Genomic DNA, 6410 nt, shown 5'->3' on the forward strand with positions numbered 1-6410 from the left:
CTATTACTGAGGGCAGTATGAAAGTGTGGGGGGCACTATTACTGAGGGCACTATGAAAGTGAGGGGGGCACTATTACTGAGGGCAGTATGAAAGTGTGGGGGGCACTATTACTGAGGGCAGTATGAAAGTGTGGGGGGCACTATTACTGAGGGCAGTATGAAAGTGTGGGGGGCACTATTACTGAGGGCGCTATGAAAGTGAGGGGGGCACTATTACTGAGGGCACTATGAAAGTGTGGGGGTCACTATTACTGAGGGCACTATGAAAGTGTGGGGGGCACTATTACTGACAGCACTATGAAAGTGTGGGGGGCACTATTACTGAGGGCACTATGAAAGTTTGGGGGGCACTATTCCTGAGGGCACTATGAAAGTGAGGGGGGCACTATTACTGAGGGCACTATGAAAGTTTGGGGGGCACTATTCCTGAGGGCACTATGAAAGTGTGGGGGGCACTATTACTGAGGGTAGTATGAAAGTGTGGGGGGCACTATTACTGAGGGCACTATGAAAGTGAGGGGGGCACTATTACTGAGGGCAGTATAAAAGTGTGGGGGCACTATTACTGAGGGCACTATGAAAGTGTGGGGGGCACTATTACTGAGGGCAGTATGAAAGTGAGGGGGCATTATTACTGAGGCAGTATGAAAGTGTGGGGGGCACTATTACTGAGGGCAGTATAAAAGTGTGGGGGCACTATTACTGAGGGCAGTATGAAAGTGAGGGGGCATTATTACTGAGGGCAGTATGAAAGTGAGGGGGCACTATTACTGAGGGCAGTATAAAAGTGTGGGGGCACTATTACTGAGGGCACTATGAAAGTGTGGGGGGCACTATTACTGAGGGCAGTATAAAAGTGTGGGGGCACTATTACTGAGGGCACTATGAAAGTGTGGGGGGCACTATTACTGAGGGCAGTATGAAAGTGAGGGGGCATTATTACTGAGGCAGTATGAAAGTGTGGGGGGCACTATTACTGAGGGCAGTATGAAAGTGAGGGGGGCACTATTACTGAGGGCACTATGAAAGTGTGGGGGGCACTATTACTGAGGGCACTATGGAAGTGTGGGGGCACTATTACTGAGGGCACTATGAAAGTGTGGGGGGCACTATTACTGAGGGCACTATGAAAGTGTGGGGGGCACTATTACTGAGGGCACTATGAAAGTGTGGGGGGCACTATTACTGAGGGTAGTATGAAAGTGTGGGGGGCACTATTACTGAGGGTAGTATGAAAGTGAGGGGGGCACTGTTACTGAGGGTAGTATGAAAGTGTGGGGGGCACTATTACTGAGGGCACTATGAAAGTGTGGGGGCACTATTACTGAGGGCACTATGAAAGTGTGGGGGCACTATTACTGAGGGCACTATGAAAGTGTGGGGGGCGCTATTACTGAGGGCACTATGGAAGTGTGGGGGGCACTATTACTGAGGACACTATGAAAGTGAGGGGGCATTATTACTGAGGGCACTAATGAAAGTGTGGGGGGCACTATTACTGAGGGCACTATGAAAGTGAGGGGGGCACTATTACTGAGGCAGTATGAAAGTGAGGGGGGCACTATTACTGAGGGAGTTATGAAAGTGTGAGGGGCACTATTACTGAGGGCACTATGAAAGTGTGAGGGGCACTATTACTGAGGGCAGTATGAAAGTGTGGGGGGCACTATTACTGAGGGCAGTATGAAAGTGTGGGGGGCACTATTACTGAGGGCAGTATGAAAGTGAGGGGGGCACTATTACTGAGGGCAGTATGAAAGTGTGGGGGGCACTATTACTGAGGGCAGTATGAAAGTGTGGGGGGCACTATTACTAAGTGCACTATGAAAGTGAGGGGGGCACTATTACTGAGGGCAGTATGAAAGTGTGGGGGGCACTATTACTGAGGGCAGTATGAAAGTGTGGGGGGCACTATTACTGAGGGCAGTATGAAAGTGAGGGGGGCACTATTACTGAGGGCAGTATGAAAGTGTGGGGGGCACTATTACTGAGGGCAGTATGAAAGTGTGAGGGGCACTATTACTGAGGGCAGTATGAAAGTGAGGGGGGCACTATTACTGAGGGCAGTATGAAAGTGTGGGGGGCACTATTACTGAGGGCAGTATGAAAGTGTGGGGGGCACTATTACTAAGTGCACTATGAAAGTGAGGGGGGCACTATTACTGAGGGCAGTATGAAAGTGTGGGGGGCACTATTACTGAGGGCAGTATGAAAGTGTGGGGGGCACTGTTACTGAGGGCAGTATGAAAGTGTGGGGGGCACTATTACTGAGGAAGCTATGAAAGTGTGGGGGGCTCTATTACTGAGGGCACTATGAAAGTGTGGGGGCACTATTACTGACGGCACGATGAAAGTGTGGGGGGCACTATTACTGAGGGCAGTATGAAAGTGTGGGGGGCACTATTACTGAGGGAGTTATGAAAGTGTGGGGGGCACTATTACTGAGGGCACTATGAAAGTGTGGGGGGCACTATTACTGAGGGCACTATGAAAGTGTGGGGGGCACTATTACTGAGGGCACTATGAAAGTGTGGGGGGCACTATTACTGAGGGAGTTATGAAAGTGTGGGGGGCACTATTACTGAGGGCACTATGAAAGTGAGGGGGGCACTATTACTGAGGGCAGTATGAAAGTGTGGGGGGCACTATTACTGAGGGCACTATGAAAGTGAGGGGGGCACTATTACTGTGGGCAGTATGAAAGTGTGGGGGGCACTATTACTGAGGGCAGTATGAAAGTGTGGGGGGCACTATTACTGAGGGCAGTATGAAAGTGTGGGGGGCACTATTACTGAGGGCGCTATGAAAGTGAGGGGGGCACTATTACTGAGGGCACTATGAAAGTGTGGGGGTCACTATTACTGAGGGCACTATGAAAGTGTGGGGGGCACTATTACTGACAGCACTATGAAAGTGTGGGGGGCACTATTACTGAGGGCACTATGAAAGTTTGGGGGGCACTATTCCTGAGGGCACTATGAAAGTGAGGGGGGCACTATTACTGAGGGCACTATGAAAGTTTGGGGGGCACTATTCCTGAGGGCACTATGAAAGTGTGGGGGGCACTATTACTGAGGGCACTATGAAAGTGAGGGGGGCACTATTACTGAGGGCAGTATAAAAGTGTGGGGGCACTATTACTGAGGGCACTATGAAAGTGTGGGGGGCACTATTACTGAGGGCAGTATGAAAGTGAGGGGGCATTATTACTGAGGCAGTATGAAAGTGTGGGGGGCACTATTACTGAGGGCAGTATAAAAGTGTGGGGGCACTATTACTGAGGGCAGTATGAAAGTGAGGGGGCATTATTACTGAGGGCAGTATGAAAGTGAGGGGGCACTATTACTGAGGGCAGTATAAAAGTGTGGGGGCACTATTACTGAGGGCACTATGAAAGTGTGGGGGGCACTATTACTGAGGGCAGTATAAAAGTGTGGGGGCACTATTACTGAGGGCACTATGAAAGTGTGGGGGGCACTATTACTGAGGGCAGTATGAAAGTGAGGGGGCATTATTACTGAGGCAGTATGAAAGTGTGGGGGGCACTATTACTGAGGGCAGTATGAAAGTGAGGGGGGCACTATTACTGAGGGCACTATGAAAGTGTGGGGGGCACTATTACTGAGGGCACTATGGAAGTGTGGGGGCACTATTACTGAGGGCACTATGAAAGTGTGGGGGGCACTATTACTGAGGGCACTATGAAAGTGTGGGGGGCACTATTACTGAGGGCACTATGAAAGTGTGGGGGGCACTATTACTGAGGGTAGTATGAAAGTGTGGGGGGCACTATTACTGAGGGTAGTATGAAAGTGAGGGGGGCACTGTTACTGAGGGTAGTATGAAAGTGTGGGGGGCACTATTACTGAGGGCACTATGAAAGTGTGGGGGCACTATTACTGAGGGCACTATGAAAGTGTGGGGGCACTATTACTGAGGGCACTATGAAAGTGTGGGGGGCGCTATTACTGAGGGCACTATGGAAGTGTGGGGGGCACTATTACTGAGGACACTATGAAAGTGAGGGGGCATTATTACTGAGGGCACTAATGAAAGTGTGGGGGGCACTATTACTGAGGGCACTATGAAAGTGAGGGGGGCACTATTACTGAGGCAGTATGAAAGTGAGGGGGGCACTATTACTGAGGGAGTTATGAAAGTGTGAGGGGCACTATTACTGAGGGCACTATGAAAGTGTGAGGGGCACTATTACTGAGGGCAGTATGAAAGTGTGGGGGGCACTATTACTGAGGGCAGTATGAAAGTGTGGGGGGCACTATTACTGAGGGCAGTATGAAAGTGAGGGGGGCACTATTACTGAGGGCAGTATGAAAGTGTGGGGGGCACTATTACTGAGGGCAGTATGAAAGTGTGGGGGGCACTATTACTAAGTGCACTATGAAAGTGAGGGGGGCACTATTACTGAGGGCAGTATGAAAGTGTGGGGGGCACTATTACTGAGGGCACTATGAAAGTGAGGGGGGCACTATTACTGAGGGCAGTATGAAAGTGTGGGGGGCACTATTACTGAGGGCAGTATGAAAGTGTGGGGGGCACTATTACTGAGGGCACTATGAAAGTGTGGGGGGCACTATTACTGACGGCACTATGAAAGTGTGGGGGGCACTATTACTGAGGGCAGTATGAAAGTGTGGGGGGCACTATTACTGAGGGAGTTATGAAAGTGTGGGGGGCACTATTACTGAGGGCACTATGAAAGTGTGGGGGGCACTATTACTGAGGGCACTATGAAAGTGTGGGGGGCACTATTACTGAGGGCACTATGAAAGTGTGGGGGGCACTATTACTGAGGGAGTTATGAAAGTGTGGGGGGCACTATTACTGAGGGCACTATGAAAGTGAGGGGGGCACTATTACTGAGGGCAGTATGAAAGTGTGGGGGGCACTATTACTGAGGGCAGTATGAAAGTGTGGGGGGCACTATTACTGAGGGCAGTATGAAAGTGTGGGGGGCACTATTACTGAGGGCGCTATGAAAGTGAGGGGGGCACTATTACTGAGGGCACTATGAAAGTGAGGGGGGCACTATTACTGAGGGCAGTATGAAAGTGTGGGGGCACTATTACTGAGGGCACTATGAAAGTGTGGGGGGCACTATTACTGAGGGCAGTATAAAAGTGTGGGGGGCACTATTACTGAGGGCAGTATGAAAGTGTGGGGGGCACTATTACTGAGGGCAGTATGAAAGTGTGGGGGGCACTATTACTGAGGGCAGTATGAAAGTGTGGGGGGCACTATTACTGAGGGCGCTATGAAAGTGAGGGGGGCACTATTACTGAGGGCACTATGAAAGTGTGGGGGTCACTATTACTGAGGGCACTATGAAAGTGTGGGGGGCACTATTACTGACAGCACTATGAAAGTGTGGGGGGCACTATTACTGAGGGCACTATGAAAGTTTGGGGGGCACTATTCCTGAGGGCACTATGAAAGTGAGGGGGGCACTATTACTGAGGGCACTATGAAAGTTTGGGGGGCACTATTCCTGAGGGCACTATGAAAGTGTGGGGGGCACTATTACTGAGGGCACTATGAAAGTGAGGGGGGCACTATTACTGAGGGCAGTATAAAAGTGTGGGGGCACTATTACTGAGGGCACTATGAAAGTGTGGGGGGCACTATTACTGAGGGCAGTATGAAAGTGAGGGGGCATTATTACTGAGGCAGTATGAAAGTGTGGGGGGCACTATTACTGAGGGCAGTATAAAAGTGTGGGGGCACTATTACTGAGGGCACTATGAAAGTGTGGGGGGCACTATTACTGAGGGCAGTATGAAAGTGAGGGGGCATTATTACTGAGGCAGTATGAAAGTGTGGGGGGCACTATTACTGAGGGCAGTATGAAAGTGTGGGGGGCACTATTACTGAGGGCACTATGAAAGTGTGGGGGGCACTATTACTGAGGGCACTATGGAAGTGTGGGGGCACTATTACTGAGGGCACTATGAAAGTGTGGGGGGCACTATTACTGAGGGCACTATGAAAGTGTGGGGGGCACTATTACTGAGGGCACTATGAAAGTGTGGGGGGCACTATTACTGAGGGAAGTATGAAAGTGTGGGGGGCACTATTACTGAGGGTAGTATGAAAGTGAGGGGGGCACTGTTACTGAGGGTAGTATGAAAGTGTGGGGGGCACTATTACTGAGGGCACTATGAAAGTGTGGGGGCACTATTACTGAGGGCACTATGAAAGTGTGGGGGCACTATTACCGAGGGCACTATGAAAGTGTGGGGGGCGCTATTACTGAGGGCACTATGGAAGTGTGGGGGGCACTATTACTGAGGACACTATGAAAGTGAGGGGGCATTATTACTGAGGGCACTAATGAAAGTGTGGGGGGCACTATTACTGAGGGCACTATGAAAGTGAGGGGGGCACTATTACTG

This window comes from Anomaloglossus baeobatrachus, chromosome 11, assembly GCF_048569485.1.
Source record: "Anomaloglossus baeobatrachus isolate aAnoBae1 chromosome 11, aAnoBae1.hap1, whole genome shotgun sequence".
Classification (NCBI taxonomy): domain Eukaryota; kingdom Metazoa; phylum Chordata; class Amphibia; order Anura; family Aromobatidae; genus Anomaloglossus; species Anomaloglossus baeobatrachus.